This window comes from Fringilla coelebs (assembly GCF_963513975.1).
Source record: "Fringilla coelebs genome assembly, chromosome: 2".
In the NCBI taxonomy this organism is placed as follows: domain Eukaryota; kingdom Metazoa; phylum Chordata; class Aves; order Passeriformes; family Fringillidae; genus Fringilla; species Fringilla coelebs.
In genome coordinates, this window is record NC_140029.1 from 108,219,183 (window position 1) to 108,237,529 (window position 18,347).

An 18,347-nucleotide genomic window follows, 5' to 3' on the forward strand; every position below is an offset into this window, starting at 1 on the left:
GAGGAGCCGGTAACGAAGCGCAGCCGGGACGGGCACGGACCGGCCACCGCCGCCCTCCGTGAAGGCGAGGGGCGGGCAGGGATCTCCGCGAAGTGTCCCCGCCGAGTCACTGCGCGCCCGGCGAGCGGCGGGCAGAGCGCGGCGGCGGAGCGGCGGCAGCGCCCGCTCCCATGGCGGGGGAAGGAGGCGGGCGCGTCGGGGGCCGCGGCGGAGCCCGGCCGCGGTCAGGCGGGGCGGCGGGCAGGGGAGCCGCGGCGGCTGCCCCGAGCCCAGCCCAGCATCGCCGCCGCCCCCGCCCCTACACGCGGGAATCCCACACTCGCCCCCGCCCCAGCGCCGGAGGAGGGCACAAGAGGGGCGATGGAAGGAAAGAAGAAAGAAAAGGCACAGAGAGAGAGGGCGAGCAAAACTTCCCCGGGCCAACGCCCCCGAGCCACCCACCCCAACCGCCCGCCCTCGGTTCCGCGGCTGCGGGAGGAGGAGAGGGAGGAGGAGGAGCGGCTCCTCGCCTTGCCCCGCCGCCGGGGCAGGGGTGCACGAGTCAGGCGGGGCCGAGCCCGCCGCGCCTGAACTTTCTGCTGTCACGTCGAGCCGCTCGCCTCCGCCGCGGGTTTCCCCTTCCCCCTCCCGGCCGCCTCCGCCTCCTGCCCGCGCTGCTGCTGCTGCCGCCGCCGCGGCAGGTCTGGTGCCGCCTCGGGACACCTTAAAGGAGCCGCACCTACACGGCCCCCGCACGCCCCGAGCGGCGCTGCCCGGCCCGGCGCACCCCGCCCCGCCCGCCCCGCCCCGCGCGGAGCCGGCGCCGCCTCCCGCCCCTTCCCCCGCCGAAGGTAACGCGCGGGGCGGCTCCCGCAGCCCACCGTGCCCCGGGTACGGCACAGACAGGAGCGGAGGAGGGGATGGGGTAGCCTCGGGCGCACGAGAAGTTCAGATTCCCCTCGCCCACCCCCGCTGAAAACAAGCAAAGACACAAAACCCCGCGTGAGTCTCCACCGGCATTCCCGAGGCAGCGCTTCGCCGGGTGATTCCCAACGCCAAGGCCTGGCCGTGCTCCGGGCGTGGACCAAGTCTCTAGGAGAAGCATCCTCAAATCGTCACTCCCGCGGTTGAGTGCACGGACAAATACTACAGGGGCAACCCCGCATGGCCATGTCGCACCATGAAATGTAGTGGTAGGGAAAGAAGAGGAACACTGCAGGGAAGAAAGGGAAGGTGGACTTGGAAGAATTTACACCACCACCTCACAGAAAAGCTCCAGCTATTCCTAGATTTGATTCATTAAGTTATGAGGATTGAACGAGGCAGAAGAAGAAATTTCATTTCCAAGCAGCGTATTGAATATATTAACCCCATTGCAAGCAAGTCTGCAGTGGGATAATAAAACTGTATAGAAGGACTCTTGGTGTACTTCCTGTCACAGGATTTATACAGACCCCACACTGTTATCAGCCAAACAGGTTTGGGTGCTGGCAGCCACCATCAGTCAAACCACAAGGAATGTCACTGAGTTTGCCCCATGTTGCATCCCTCGGGGCAAACTGACCAAAAGTCCAACAGAAAGGTCCTACGCATTGCACTGAGTCCACTTTTATGAGCATGAGATCCATAAAGACAGATTTTCAATACTGTAAAGCAAAACTGGTTTGCATTGGGAAAGGAAGCTCCTGGTTATACGTATACAGTGTATCTGTATAGGCATCGACCAAACCGGCAAGATTTTCTTAAACTGCTAAGAATTGATGAACATCCAAAAGTTAGAAAAACAATCTAGTGTTTCACGCCAATTAATTTTCACAGAGAAAAATGAATTAGTGTCCTACATCAAACACATTTAGAAAGCAATCATAACTGTGCAATCAGTAGCAGTGAATACTTTTGAATATGAGCAGATTTCTTCAAGCTGTACCTAGCCAACCGTTTCTCTTCCTGTTGTGACCTCATGTATCATCCTGCGCTTCATGAAAGAAAAATGCATTAGCACCTCCACAGTTAAAACCACACAGCAGAAACAGTGAAGAGCTCTGAGATAACACTTAATCCTAGTGAGAAGTTTGAGATTTCAATAAATTAGATTTGGGGTTGTTCTTTTATAATTGATTAAATAAACAGGAGTCACAAGCAGGGCTGAAAATGGGCCTCAAGAGTGCATTTATTTCACCTCTGTTCCCAGATAGGGTCAAATATAAGTAAGACCCTAACTAGCAGGTATTTTGTAATCCCTCTTCTATCCATTTCTCATGACTGGAATTTCATACTATATTTAGTTAACCTGTCCCAGTTACTATATTGTCAGGTTTCTCTTTTTTTAAGCCTAGGCTAAATACTCTTCTGGCAGAAAACACACCACTATCACCACCAATAACATTTTGAAGACCTTTTTTTTTTTAATTCCTGTAGTATCAATACTTGGCAGACTCACATTGTACCAAATTTTGTACAATTTAAGTGATTACATCTCTTTAAAAAGCAAATCCACACATCTACCAGTAGGCCACTCTAGAGGGAATAAATGGGTTCACTTATTCTATGAATGTACCTTCACACATCTATTTTATGTGTGTACATGTATTTATTTACTTGTAAAGTGTCATTCTTATGTAACCTTCTGTTTATATGGGATATATTTCCTCTAATCTTTAATTATAAAATGTAATTTTTAATGCATTTCTATGGCATATGTATTATCCAGAAACATAACCCATTTACTTTGTAACCAACAAGAAACATACAGAATGTGTACAGAAGGTAAATAATGCATTTTCCTAATTCTCAGAGAGTTTTCTCAACCCAAGATAAATCTGTTTCCTGTTCATTAGTGCAATAGTAGGTTTCTAGATTCACTCATACTTTTGCTTAGGTAATTAAAAAAAAAAAAAAAGGGCCAGTAAAATTTTATGCCATATCAAAGTCTTGTTGTTTGCTGGCTGCTAATTTGAAATTCACATGCAGAGAAATTCTCCATACAGCAGTGGATTAAAGCTCTGAAGCTTGAGTGACCTTACCGTGTGATCGTGAGATGAGCCTACGTAAAACAGTTTAAAGCTTTTGTGCCATGGTTACCCCATCTTTAATGAGCCTCTAAGACTGTTTCAATCACTATAAAGAATTTTTTATCCCTTGAGAAGAAGAGAGTCATTCTACTTTAGGTACCTATAGTGAAAGTACAGTAGAGCTTCAAAGGCTTGTTCAATTTGTACTGTCTCAGATACTTCATAACATAATGTTTAGCTGTCAGTGCTTTCTTACTTCAGAAAAATTGCTAGGAGTGAATGTATACTGCTCTAATTATCTTTCTTAAAATTCATTTAGATTGTAATAATATATAACAGCTGCACGGCTGAGTGAATCTCTTCAAATTGGAAGCCTACAGAATTTCATCAGAATGTCTTGTAAGTAATTGGCATCATCTTTAATTCTGCAGATGTTTTTACAAAATGTGTGCTATTAAAGCACCCTTATTGTCCTTGATAACTGAGACTTACAGACATCCGTGTGAGACACACACGTATATGTGTGTCTGTCAGAAAATGTTTCTAGGAAAAGAAACACTGCTTTAACTTCTTCAGATGTGGGGAACAGTACATCGATGAGTATTATAAAGCAGATGTACTTGCTGTGTTTATTTTGTAATATTTTAAGACTTACACAAACATGTAATTTCTGGGAGAACAGAACTACTTCGAAACACGAAATTACGCATGCTGCCTGAGTTTGAGGCGCAGGACTTGCATGAAACCTCCAACAAAAAAGGTTCTCCAGAACTGATAGTTGTGATTCAGCAGATGGCACTCTTCCCTCGAAGTGACTAAAATCGGTTCTGCCTCTGATACAAGGGATGATGTGCTTGGAGAGGTTATTCAGAAGAACTTTAACTTTTGTAAGCACTGCAGATCCCAGACACTTCTCTCCAAGGGCAGAGACACAGGCATGACGTCTTGGATGTGTTGTGGGGGCAAACACACTGTCTCTCCACAAACCTCTTTGAACTTCAAATGACTCTCCCCCTTCCTGATCTCCAAACTACCGTGTAGCCTGCCGGTTATCAGCGGGGCTGGCTGCCAGGAATACCTCTGTGCGTGCATTACACGGTCACACGCGCTCGTGGCTGCGGAGGCTCACCGAGTTTATCGTTCCGAGGCTGGCAGCCCGGATTACTGAATCGGTGCCTTTCTTCTGCAGGCTACAGCTAAGCTCCCATTGACATCATAGGGATTATATAGATACAACTAAGTTTCAAAAACTCTTTCTTCCAGACTCTTTAGGACACCTTGGAAGTGATGGGTTGCATTATTTAGTGAACTGCCTTAAAAAAAACTATTATAAATATTTCTTCTAAGTGTAAGCTGAAATTAAGTGGAAAAATATGAGGAATTATGCATACATCTCTCTTTATGCATTTGTCTCTAAGTATATTATGGGCCTTAACCATGGCAGGAATCCTAGCTCAAGTCAAGAAACTTACCTGATAGCAGAACAGTACATTATTTCAGTGATATTTTCATTAGGAAAACAAATTGGATTTTTCTACATTAGATCTCAACAAGCACTGAAATGTTAGAAGAAGGAGCACTGTAAAGGACAGCTGAATATAAAAAGTGCATGAATAGCAAAAGCTTGAAAACTTACAGTTACCATATAATTAATTGGGATAATTATTATGAACAAACAAGAAATGTTATTATTTCCATGCCCATATAAGTAAATTTCTGTCTCTTTCTTGACCTGTCTGGTTACTGTTTAAACATGCTGTTCAAAGACATTGTTTTCTTGTATTTGATTGCTCAGGCCTTACCATGATTTTGCTTTTATTTACATTAATTTTGTGATGTAATCCTTATTTTCTTTGATGTTACTCTTAATTACACTCCTAGTGAACTCAGACTTCCAGTGTCTTTCACTACATACAACATTTAGAATAGCGTTCGAGTCATTGTAGAGCAAGGAATAATAGCAATAAAATGTAATATTTTAAAATATTTTTTTTTGCTATGATGAATTCAAAGATAGAGACCCTTAGGAAGCTCAAGCCTCATTATGTTAGGTGTGTAAAAACACCATGATAAAAGATGCTTACTTCAAAGGATTTATAAAGCATCGCTATCAACATAAAGAACTTAAAGAAAAAATCACCACTGGCATAAACATGCAAAATCCCATTGAATTTTATCCTTTAATATTCCTTTGTACTAGGGTGAATGGGTTTTTTCATTTCTGTTCAAAGATGCTATAGCACATCCCCACTGGAAAAAAAAAAAATCATTGAAGCTATATTCCTTCTGTTGCCCCAGTAGAAAATGCTAAAGGCATTTTTGCTATTCAGTCTACTCAGCAAACAAGCTCAAATGCTTTAAAAATTATTATGATTATAGGAAATATTGCCTAGAACTCCTGCTTTGTGGTTTTGTTCTTGTTAGTGACAAAATGCTAATCTGCTTAATATGTAATTTATATACAAACAACACAGTATTTATTACAAAACCAGTGTTATCTCTGATATTGCCAAACAAAGAGAAACCTGTCCCTGAAATCTCAGTATTTGCTTTAAATGTTTAACAAATGAGCCATTCAGTACTCACTATCTCCTTTCCTCAATACGGGGAGTATGAGGGTGTCACCTAGTGGATTGTTCTGGCTGCCTGGAAGAGAGCTCACAAGCCAAATCACCCAAATGTCATTGAATGAACTAACAAAACGAAAGAGAAAGGCTTCTTTTTTTCTTTATTTAATTACTCCGGGAATTGTGAGAGCTTCAACAGAGCGTTATTGTTCTGTAATATCTGCCTTTGGGTTCCCATTCATGCCACAGAATCTGTTGGCACTGAAAAAGTCTGTAAGAATGATGCATCCAAATTTTTGAAGAGAAAATTACCTATGTTACTGGATCAGAGGAAAGGTTTAGTATTACCAGAGACAACCATTTTAAATGAGTTGCACAAAAGTGGAAGAAAGTGCCTGTACGTTTCATCAATTACATTTTTTAAGAAGGAACTACTCCATGGTTTTCAGCAGGCCATCAAAAAAGGGGGGTTTGCATGTATTAATTTGAGATTGCTGTATGCATTTATAATTCATGAATAGTTAAGGTTAACCTTAGCAATCTGGAGATGAAAAGGATTACATAAACTATCCATCTTATTTCTTTGATTGAATTACTGCACATATTTAAAGCAGACGCCACTTAAGAACTGAATACCTGCAGTGAATTAACTCAGTCAAATGCAAAGCAGATACCCAGCCAGCTCATCCAGTACCATTGCAATTGCATGTTGAAATTTAAAATAACCAGCATACAATTTATAATTGCATGATGAAAGCCTATCTGATCCCATATATTTAACCTCTTTTAATTAAAAAAATGCTTACTATAGTTTTAATATTGCATTCTGCCCTTGAGTGGAGGAAGGGAAGAAAGCAAGGATGGAACTACAGATGATAAAGACATCCTATTTTCATGCCTAGAGCATGCATTTGAATTACATCCCCTGAAATTCTTGAGTGTGTGCTGTGTGACCAGCATGGGAAGAGGAGCAAGTCTTTGCCCCATGGTGGTGTGCTTATTTTTTTTGTGTCAGAAGTACATCCTACCCATCAGCAGGCACAGTATGCTACTGGAAGCAGCAGCAAAAATCTTATATTAGCACTACGCTTTGCTGGCCTTGCTGCTGCTGCCCTGCTTTAATATGTCTGTTTTAATGAACAAGTGGATTTGCCTTCCTCTGTGTAGGAGGGGTAGCACATCCTTAGCCTTTTCTGCATACACAAAATACACACAGTAAGTCTAAAACTCCTTGGAAAATACCCCTGGTGAAAATACCCAGCAATCCTTATCCGTATTGAAAGCTCTCAGAATCACGCTTCAAGAGAACTGTGAAAGTGTGTAGTACTTAATTCAATTAGGAAAAGAAAATGTATAAAGGTATTTCAACTGTTTGACTACAAACTACCTCTACTTTTTGAGGCAGGAAGTGAAGAAAAGGGAAAAAAAGGTTTGTTAAATTCCTCACCCTCAAAACAGAGAACAGAGTTCGGTTGATCAGAAGCATCTCATTCTGCTAGATATTAAATGTTTTCTGGCCCTTAGAAGCATTTCTCCACTCTTTGGGACGTAGAATTATTTGGGGATTTTCTTTTTTGATGTATTTTGTCTTGTCAACACTGTTGGTCTATATCCTAATGGATTCTGCTGCGAAGTGCCCAGGTGATGTACATTGTGGAGTTCAGTAGGAGACACTGACAAAGTACTAAACCTGCAGGGCAAGTAAGGATTACTGCTGAGGGAGGGAATACTGTCAATGAGCCTTGTATACCCATTCATATAGCAGGCTATTTGATTTTGAAACAGTTCCTTCCAGCAGCAGTACCAGGCTCCCATACCTCATACATCTCCTTTCGTACAGGAGGTCAGACTGCCTTCAGAATGGGGGGGAAAAAAGGAAAACAAACTAGAGGGAAGGCCTTGGGCCCCAGCTAAATATTTCATTAAAAAGAAAACTGGTCTTGCATGTGTTCTCTTTAAAACCTCCCAAAGGACAAATCTGTCAGGGAATGTCTGCATAGTTAGGAGCATCCAGTAACACAACTATTCCTCCCACTCTCCGAGACGGCCTGACATGAGCCAGCTCCAGTGCAGAAGCTGAGTAAATATTCTCTGCTGGTGCCAAGGCTGAGCTAACACAGGTTGTGTCTCAACAGGCCTTATTAGCTCAGGCTCATTACTGTAATAACTGGGCTCTGTGGCAGCAGGCGCTGCAGGATCTGCTCCTGGCGCTGCAGACATGCCGTCAGTGGGGTCCTCCTCCTCTTCTTGCCGGAGATTCTCTCATTTCATTGCAAGCCGGCAGCTGCTCCTCTCAAAAAGCTGTCCTGGCATACAAGACCATTTCAAAAATAGTGGGTTAGTGGAAGGTTGTGAAGCTGGCAGGGCAGGGGATGGCCCCTGCTGCATTGTAATGGCGTTTTCCCAAGTACAAAGCACGACCTTAGGCAAGGATCACGCAGGTGTACAACTTCCACTTTCCTCTTCTGTCACCTCTTAACAGGGAAAATGTGAGAGTAAATCATACACTGAGCACCCTAAAAACGCAGCAATCTGCTTTCAAATAAAAAGCTGAAAATTCTCCTTTTTCTTTTATATAAATGAACAAGTTCATCCTAGTTGTTACTCAGTAAACACAATTTAGCTTTTACCCTCAGCTGCACTGCTGGACAAACAACCTACTGTTTAGCTGGAGTGCACAGTCAGAGCTTCATGGGCTCACAAAACCCACTTCAAAGAACACAACAAGAACAGAAAAATTGCTTTTTAAATCTTGCTGCTGTACAGGCACAGGACCAGCATGGCAGTTCAGATAGCAGTATCAGACTAAATAAATATTAAGCTTGAAGAAAGTCTCAGGCAAAGTTCCTGCAGACCACAATAGGAGAGGATACTATCTGGGATCTACACCTTCCACATATGGTCCCTGTAGCCTAGTTCTTAGGTGAGTAAGAGAGCAGCAGTGAGACACAAACATTATGTGTCAAAACCATAATTTGAAATTTACACCTACGCACAAAGATGTAGAAAATTATTCCAAATCATTTTGCATTATTTATTTATTAAATTATTTCAGGTTTTATTTCAACTGACATTTTGCGGTGTTGCTTCATGATGATGGAGCTGAGAAACTGTCTGGTTTTGTGTGTTCAAAAGAGATAGTCTCACATGGAGGTAATAATCTTAGGCCAGGGGAAATTTCACTGGCACTCAGAGGGTTCTTAATATTGAAATTTTGCATATTGCCATGGAAAGTTTCTACTAACCAAGAGTGAACTCTTTTTAAGTGGTAGAATAAGCTATTTGCCTGAGTAGAAGTTGGAGATATTTTATTCAAGCATATTCAGTTGGTTCTCATTATGAACAACTTTATATTTCATTGTAAAATTTTATATTTGCTTCCCCAACTTTTAAGAAAATATATGCACTTACTTTTTTGACACACATTTTGGTGTGCAATATTACTTGTGCTGCAAGATTTGCATTTTGATTTATTGAAGAAAATGAGGTTTAAACCCCGGACTTATTATAATGGGGAAATCCTCACCATCAATTCAATGTGATGATAAATACATGTCTTTCAGTAAAGTACTTATCTAACCTCCAATATACTTTGTTCTTATCTGGATGGATTCCAAAATACACAGTTTTAAGTGAATTATGCTATAATGCCCTCTGCTGGTACTGATCTGGTAAAAGCACTCTAAATCTCCTTTGTAGTTCACCCAAAAAGGTACAAAAATTGCATGAAGACCTTGGGCTCAAACCATCATAAACTTCTACCAGTACCCTAGGCTGATTTTTTACTCTAATAAGACATTTTTAAAATAAAGCTGGCCAATTTGATCTTAAAAAATTTGACATAAACTTTTTACCAAGTTGGCAAGACCCTCAAGGTTTCTCAAGAAAGAATATTTGCTAAATTCTCAAAATTCTGTGAAAAATTCCATAGCTAGAGGAATAAACTATTAAAGGAATAAACTATTTCATCAAATGAAGTTTATTTTACTTTAAGAACTTGATATTGCATTAGAAAATCAAAACTGAAAATCTTACCAGAGTGGTAATGTTAGATTTCAGAATTTCAAAGCCCTTTTCTTATATTGTACCAATTCAACACATGGTAATATCCATAGACTGAAGCCACTCTTCAAGTAAGGAACTGACTATATATACTAGGACTTACATTGGAACTTTGGTTGACATTTTTAATGTCTTTAAAGGAAAAAAAAAAAAGGAAATGACAACTGAGACAGTTTAGCACAGCTGTACCAGAGGATCCTGCTTCAATACTTTTATGGCATGAATATGCGGAAAAAAGGAAATACTGAAAAATCAACTTAAGTTTTTCCCTGCTCGACTTATTATTGCCTGACAGAAGGCTTAGGGAGAAACTACCCATTCCCAAGGAGTTAATTAGTACCTTCTGTGAATAAATACCAATCACACCAACATCTTATATGCAGCAAGATTAAACAAGTAACGTTTTTTAAAGTTCCGTATCCTTTGAAGTATGCTTGCTTAAAATTGCCTTAATTAGATAGCATAATGCTAAAAATAAGGTTAGGGTATTCTTGTTTTTGTCTTCCATTTCTCTCTGAACACAGAGTAAAAATTATAAACCTGGCCCAAATTTGGCATCATGGAAACATGAATGAGATTTTCAAAAGCGCTTTGCAGAGGGGGATGTTCAACTGCCGCTGAAAGAACTCCCCTTGGTATTTTTGAAAATCCCACCCTTAACCCTTTATTAGGAATCCCTTGAAAGAGATTTTTGCTTGAAGCCATAAATCTGCCCATCAGATATGCAGGGCAAATCAGCAATTAACAGGAGACATGAAGGATTTTCTTGATTACAGTTTGGACAAGCATTTCTCTGGAGAGCTGCTGCTTTTGTTCAAAATCAGCCTGTCTCCATGTTTGAGCATGCTGTATGCTTCACAATCAGAACCCAGAGAATTTTAGTGCCACAGAAACATGGCCTTGCATGGCCCAAAATGTTTATGCTATAGATAAGGCAAAATTTTAGTGTTGTGTCACATCATTTCAGATGGCGAAAGCTGGCATCTGAAACGATGCTCTGGTTTGGTGGGACACAATGGCATTGGACACAAATGATGAATGCATGCAACGTGGTAATAAGCACTTTAAAGGCAAACATTTGCTCTCAAGACTATTGTGTAGATTCAGCCTAATCCTGAGAGGATTTCAGATTTTTGGATCTGCCATGTCCTAAGCTGGCAATAGCTTGAGGTGACAACCCACTGCCTGAGAGCAGGTGTGGGAGGCATGCCTGCCACTTTCCATATATGTGGGAAAAGCTGCAGTCCATCTGTTTTCTTCCCCAACATTTGTAATGATTTGCCATGTCTCTGATTAACTATGTCATTTAAGCCATAGTGAAGAAAAGAGTAGAGACAAGTTTTAAATAGCATAATGCAGTTCTCTTTGAAATCTGCTTTAGTATCATAAAGACTGTAGTGACTTTTACTTCATCTGTTTGGGTTTGTGTTTGAAACTTAACTTACTAACTACAGGAAACAGTTAGTTACATCAGTGATCTGATTTCCTATCAATGAAATAATGTGATGACTAGCTAGCCTGTGAAAAATATTCTTTATTGTTACTCTGGAAGATATTGCCCAATGTGGTCTAGAAAAGTCACATTTATGAATTTTCTCTTATCACTGCTCTTCTGTGTAAAGTACCGGTAACTCTAGGCCCAATTATATGTAATCATTTCCTACTTAATAAGTTTGTATTGTGTGCAGTGGTTGCAACAAGACATGCTGAAGAAACAGCCTATTCTTTTACTACCCACTGGATTCAGGAGAAACTATTCATTTGACACTGAATTCTCACTTAAATGGCAGAGAGACTGAAGTCCACTGTGAAAAACCACTGTTACAGAGAGGAGATGACATCTTTCTAGAATCTTGATACACAAACATAGATTGGTGCAGAATTTTAACAATATAAATAAACTTCCTCCCCAAATGTTCCCATGCTTGTCATGACACTACCCAGAGCATAGGTCTAGTTCTGAATACCAATAAAAGAAATCTATCTTGGAGTGAACTTTGCTGTTCCAGGGATGGCAGCTATTCCCATGGCACGGCAATATTCCCTGTTTCTCAGGAACAAAAACACACTAACAGCAACAGGCAGAGGGGAGGACACAAAGGCCTTGACCCCTCTCTTTCTAAGCAGGTGACAGCCCCATAAGTCTGTCTGAGATTCCATGGCCATAAACTGGATCCAGAAAACCCATAAGAACCAAAATCCTTATGTTCTGTCCACCCATCCTTGCCATCTGAAACACTGCCTTGTCCAAGTATCAACACAACAGTTCTACCTCATGAGGTCAGGAGTTGTGGGGTAATGTCAAAGTCTTATTTCTGTCCTGTCCTGGAAAACCAGGACCAATGTATTTGTACCCACATCTATAACAACAGACAAATATCTTTTTGGGCACATTTATGCCTACCTGTTAACAAGTTTAGTAAGATATTAAATAGATCTCTAATTTTGAAAGCAAGCAGCAGGTTCTGGAAGTGATACTTACAAACAGATTATTAGTACAAACAGCATCTTATAATACAGGATTGAGGAGTCAAGGAAATAAATTGAATTTTCATTTCTTGATCCCTGCAAGTTAAGATAAGGTGCTTCTCTGGAAGCCTTAAGCAAATACCAGTCTGTCTTATGGATCCCAGCAGAGGGGTTAAATGGGTGAAATTTAAATGTCTTTTATCACAATTAATCAAGTGATCCTTTTTTTTAAAATCATAGATGTCACAAGTTGAATGATACTAGACAATATATTATTTATGAGATGAATGTAAGTATTTTAAAAAATTATATATGACAATTGATTTAAGATGTTTTATTTATATCTGTAAGTATAACCGTGCCACAGCTTGCAAGTGATTCTTTTCTAGTCTATTGACAAAAATGAACATAGATCCAAAACCTGATAGCCCATACCCACAAAACAGGGATGAATTACTCCTTTCTCACCCCTTCAGTTTGTGGTTTACAGACTACAACACAAGCTGATGTATATTGATGTTCCTAATTATGAAAGTTAGGAGAATTTTCATATCTTTCACTGAAGTAATGTCTTCAGTTGATTACAAGTAAGATTGGAAAACAAATCTTTTAATGAAATATGCAACACAGACTTCTACTAAATACAATCACACATTGCTCAGCTAAGCTGCCAATAAACTGAAACAAATACAACTCCTCAAATATTTCAATGAAATGAGTAATTAACCGTTTTCTAGTATGAAGCTTCATGGAGCACAAAGAATAAATCTCATAAAATAAAGGCAAGGCACTAACAACCCAATTTCATGCAGAATTCCAACTCCTGAAAGGTCTGAAGCCTCAGGCACTTAGAATTTACTGTTCTCATTCACAAAAATGATTTGCAGACCTAAATGAATATTTTAGGGTTTTTTTCTTGGAGTCAAATGATCCATCTGTTTACTAAAACAATTCACCACAAAGCCAAAGAGGTCATTTCAGGGTAAAACCTCCATCTTAGCAAAGGGTAAACCAAACAGGGTGTCAAGTTGAACTATTTGAAGTATAAAGTAACATGAGATAACATTTGATGATGGTCAGATTGTATGATCTTTCTGCTCCAGCATTTTTAAGACTGAGATACAAAGAAGGATTTTGTTGGAAGGTATTACATTAACAGAGATTTATATTTCTATGGCATTATCCCAGTTTTACACTGCTGAGCAGTGTTGATAATGAACATTAATTGTAAAAATGAATATATTCTCCAGCTAACATCCACGCCCCCAAACACGGGAGTGTTTTCAGTAGGCTATGAATGTGTAAGTTAAATCAAGAGGCATAAGCCACACAACTACACAACTTTTTAATCTTATTTCATGGGAGAAGATGAATGGAAGAATTGTTAATTTGTAGTAAAATTGCCGCGTTTATGTGGGACTTGGTGGCAAGGGAAAACCAATAAATAAATTCAGTAGGAATATGTTTTTCTGAGCTGAAACTCTACCATATCTCCTAATTTTAGCATTACCAAAAATTTCAATGGTGTTAGATTTACAATACATCTTCTACTATAAAAGGGTGAACTCCCTATTACTGGCTATATTCTCAAAAGTAGAATCAGTTTTTGCTTCCTAAAATAAAAAAGATAGTAGAGTATCTGGCATAATTCTTCAAATACAATCATCATTACCAAGAATTACAATAATCTATAGAAAATAAAATCTGTTCTCAGTGAGCTGATTCCCTCCAGTTGTGGTGCTTCTTTTTGCTAATCCTTGCACTGAAAACAGGCAGGTGTAAACACTGAATTAAACCTCAGTGTTTTGGGCTGGAACTGACCCACAAGGATCATCAAGTCCAGCTCTTCAGAGAATGGTTTATATGGAGATCAAACCCACAACAGTACAGAGTCTGGTAGAAGAAAATAAATTAAGCACAAAAACCTGCATTGACAGTATTGTGTATAATCTTCCAACTTAAATCCTTATCTGATGGGTAGAAGTACAGCTCTAGGTTCTCATCAGTTTATTGATGCATTTGCATCATCACACACAGTACAGCTCCTTGGACCCCAGGGTCTGTTCTGGTTAACCCAGATTTCTTTCCATGAACATAAATATCAGTCATCACCATCATCACAAAAATCCAGGATAATTTGTTTTACCCATATGCTTTTCAAAAGGTTGTGTTGTTTTTTTTTTTTTTTTCCTAAAGCCACGGTGGAAATTTGTAGAAGTTGTTTTGGAGGTTTTGTTTTGTTTTTTGCAGTAAAGGATTCCATGTACCTGGTTTGGAGCAGTGTTTCAGAGGTCAGCTTTCATAAGCAAGTTCTGTGCTGGTTCCATTTGCAGCCAACACAAGAAATAGGCTACTCCAGAGGCTCTCTAATGGATGATCTTAACATTTATTTTAGAGCTGGTAAATCATCTTCTGCAAGTGCCTCTTTCTGCTCTCTTTCTGCCAGACTGCTTTAGACTTTTCATACACCTAAAGTTAGGCAAGATAAGTCCAATCTTTACAAGTAATACTTGAGTGCAGGGCATGGCTCTGTTTGGAAAAGGTTTTCACAAAAGGTGTCTTCAATATCTTGTTTTAGATTTATTTAACACAGGCCTTTGAGTAAGCAGCCTTTGCTGCAAACTCTGTGAAGAAGCAGTAAAACTTTTAACTAGAAGTTCCAAACTTGAGTTGTTTGGCTGAATCATGGATCATCTGATTGGATCATCTGAAACAAGCAGCTCAGTTTGCTTTATTATTTTCCCAGAAAATTCTACAACAGTTGTTTGCACACAATTAATTAGAAACTGGAGTAGCCATAAGAAAGGGGTGGACCAATTAATCTGCAGTTTCCTGTAACACCATGACAATTCTCCTACTATTATGCAAAAGACAAACAATTTATTTTCCTAGCCGGGGATTTTGCAGTACAAGAGGAAATTGCTCAAGCCACAGCAAAGGAATTCTATTGAGTCTATTGAGAAGGAAAGAAGGAAAGAGGAAAAGGAAGAAAGAAGGAAAGGAGGAAGGGAAGGGAAGGGAAGGGAAGGGAAGGGAAGGGAAGGGAAGGGAAGGGAAGGGAAGGGAAGGGAAGGGAAGGGAAGGGAAGGGAAGGGAAGGGAAGGGAAGGGAAGGGAAGGGAAGGGAAGGGAAGGGAAGGGAAGGGAAGGGAAGGGAAGGGAAGGGAAGGGAAGGGAAGGGAAGGGAAGGGAAGGGAAGGGAAGGGAAGGGAAGGGAAGGGAAGGGAAGGGAAGGGAAGGGAAGGGAAGGGAAGGGAAGGGAAGGGAAGGGAAGGGAAGGGAAGGGAAGGGAAGGGAAGGGAAGGGAGAGAGAAAGGGAAGGGAAGGGAGAGAGAAAGGGAAGGGAAGGGAAGGGAGAGAGAAAGGGAAGGGAAGGGAGAGAGAAAGGGAAGGGAAGGGAAGGGAAGGGAAGGGAAGGGAAGGGAAGGGAAGGGAAGGGAAGGGAAGGGAAGGGAAGGGAAGGGAAGGGAAGGGAAGGGAAGGGAAGGGAAGGGAAGGGAAGGGAAGGGAAGGGAAGGGAAGGGAAGGGAAGGGAAGGGAAGGGAAGGGAAGGGAAGGGAAGGGAAGGGAAGGGAAGGGAAGGGAAGGGAAGGGAAGGGAAGGGAAGGGAAGGGAAGGGAAGGGAAGGGAAGGGAAGGGAAGGGAAGGGAAGGGAAGGGAAGGGAAGGGAAGGGAAGGGAAGGGAAGGGAGAGAGAAAGAGAGAGAGAGAGAAAGAGAAAGAGAGAGAGAGAGAGAAAGAGAGAAAGAAAGAGAGAAAGAGAGAAAGAAAGAGAGAAAGAGAGAGAGAGAGAAAGAAAGAAAAAAGAAAAAAGAAAAGAAAAGAAAAGAAAAGAAAAGAAAAGAAAAGAAAAGAAAAGAGAAAAGAAAAGAAAAGAAAAGAAAAGAAAAGAAAAGAAAAGAAAAGAAAAGAAAAGAAAAGAAAAGAAAAGAAAAGAAAAGAAAAGAAAAGAAAAGAAAAGAAAAGAAAAGAAAAGAAAAGAAAAGAAAAGAAAAGAAAAGAAAAGAAAAAGCCAGTTGTGTCTTCTGGCTATGAAACCACTAGAGTTTTCTGTGCTCTGCCATGTTCTGTACAGTACAAATGAAGTGTGATGACAATGATGGTGGTAAGGAGTTGATTCTTGCTTTAATCTGTTTTCAAATCTCTCTTGAGTTTTAATACCCAGACAAGTGTTTAATTCTTACATCTTGCCTTCAAAGCCACAGATAGATTCCTGCAAAGGTCTTTAGATAAACAAAAGTGCTGAATGTTGTGAAAATACATGTTTTTCTTTCAAATCCATTCCTTTGTATACTTCTTTTTATTAGTCTTGAGATTATTAGACACACCGTCTAGAGATAAAATACTGATATTACATAGATTTAATCTCATAAGAAAACAGATGCCATCTTTAAAATGATTTAAACTGTGCAGGTGCTTTATATTAATCAAATTCTTTTTTTGCTTTGAGTATAACTGTGTCAATTGAGGTGCTTATCTGTTCATGTTCTGTTCAAATAAATTACTGGTAATCATGTTTGAGGGCATGTTTAAGAGTTTTTAGACTGGTAATAGATATTACACCTTTTCAAAACTATCATAAATATTATACTGTAGCAGCTGTCCAGTGCATCTGGATAACATTCATTGAATTGAATTGATTCATAGTCATTGCCACCTACTGTGCTGCAGTACCCAACCCTAAAAGAATGTTGTTATTAGACTTTGCAGAGTACACTTGAACTATACAGTAAATATTTTTGAGGTGGGTACCGCAGCCTCACCCATTTGACAATCATTTTATATTCCCATATTACAGTTTTTAAGTATTTATTGCAAGATTGTGACCTGTGCTATATATTCAAACTTGTTGTGGGAGTAGGCTGTTAGCAAGAAAAGCAAAAGAACCAAAGATATTATTTTAATTTCTCATTGGGAAACACAGTTTTAAACTGGGGGAGGACACCACGGTTCAAATTTATTCAAGTGAAAAAAAAAAAATTGACTGAAAATACAGAGGTTCATCTGAGGTACTTCCATTAATCTGTACTCTGTAGTTTTAAGTATCACCAACTAAATTATTTTCAGAATGGAAAGATAATCAAGTTGAGACTAATAAAAGTGTTTGCAAGTAGCAAAGAGCACAATGGAAAAGATACAGTGTGACTTTGTTGATGTCACAAGGTAGAGCCATGCAAAGTGCTCACTGAGGGAAGGGAGTAGAAGGGGGAAAAAGGATTCAGAAAATTTAACCATGAATTTCATGTGATGATGATATGCTACCAGAAGGAGATAAGGGGAAAAGTGAGGGAGGGGAAATTGGAGAACTAATACTGAGGAGAGTTCAGTTAGAATATATTGAAGGTAACCAGGGAACAGGCAGATGCAGAAGCTGAGAAAAAGTGACAGCCATGCCCTAATGAGAAAGTGGAAAGGATTAGAATGGCTTCAGTAAGTCTAGCAGCATAACATTAACCCTGAGAAACCTAATGACATTTGGGAACTTAAACACGGCCTCATATCTAGTCTGGATGCTATCAAGGCAAATGAAAATCTTTAGCAGCAGCACCACTTGAGTTCTTATTCCAGTGTTGTGACAGCTACTGTTCATCAAAAGGCTGCACTGTTGAGAGCAGGACTGGCTTATGCATTAAATATCTGAATAGAAAAACACCCCTCATCTTCTGAGCATACAGGAGTTCCTATCCCTTTCTAAATAATACTCCCCTCCTTATTTTCTTTGACAGAAGTCAAAATGTTCAGTGTTTGACAGGGACTGAGCCTTAAGAATTGTCTCCAATCATCACTGTCTTTCTACTTACTTTCCTCTTGGCTGCCTATTTTGTGAAATATGATTTCCCAAGCCCAGTGCCAGCCACCAGTGTTCTTCAATCAAATTCTTCGTAGAGACTCACAAGTGTCACATCAACCAGTCCAGCACCTCATTATAAAACAGAGGGTGAAACATTGGGAAAAGAAAGCAAACAGAAAAGAAAAATGTAAATAGCATCACTTCTTGGTTACCAGGTGCATTTTATCTTATCTCTCTCTGTCTCCCAGGCTGTAAATTCCTTAGGGATAAGGGCTGTTTTAACAAGTGCCTCTTCCAGTGTTTATCACAGCATCATGCATATGTTCCAGCACAGTGACAAACCTGTCACAGAGCTGCTTTTCAGCTATTGTGTGTTATCTTATGCAATACTTCTTTGGGGTTATTAATTATTATGTCACATGATTTCTCTTTTCCCATGGCAAAACAAAAATTGAGAAATTTTGATTTCA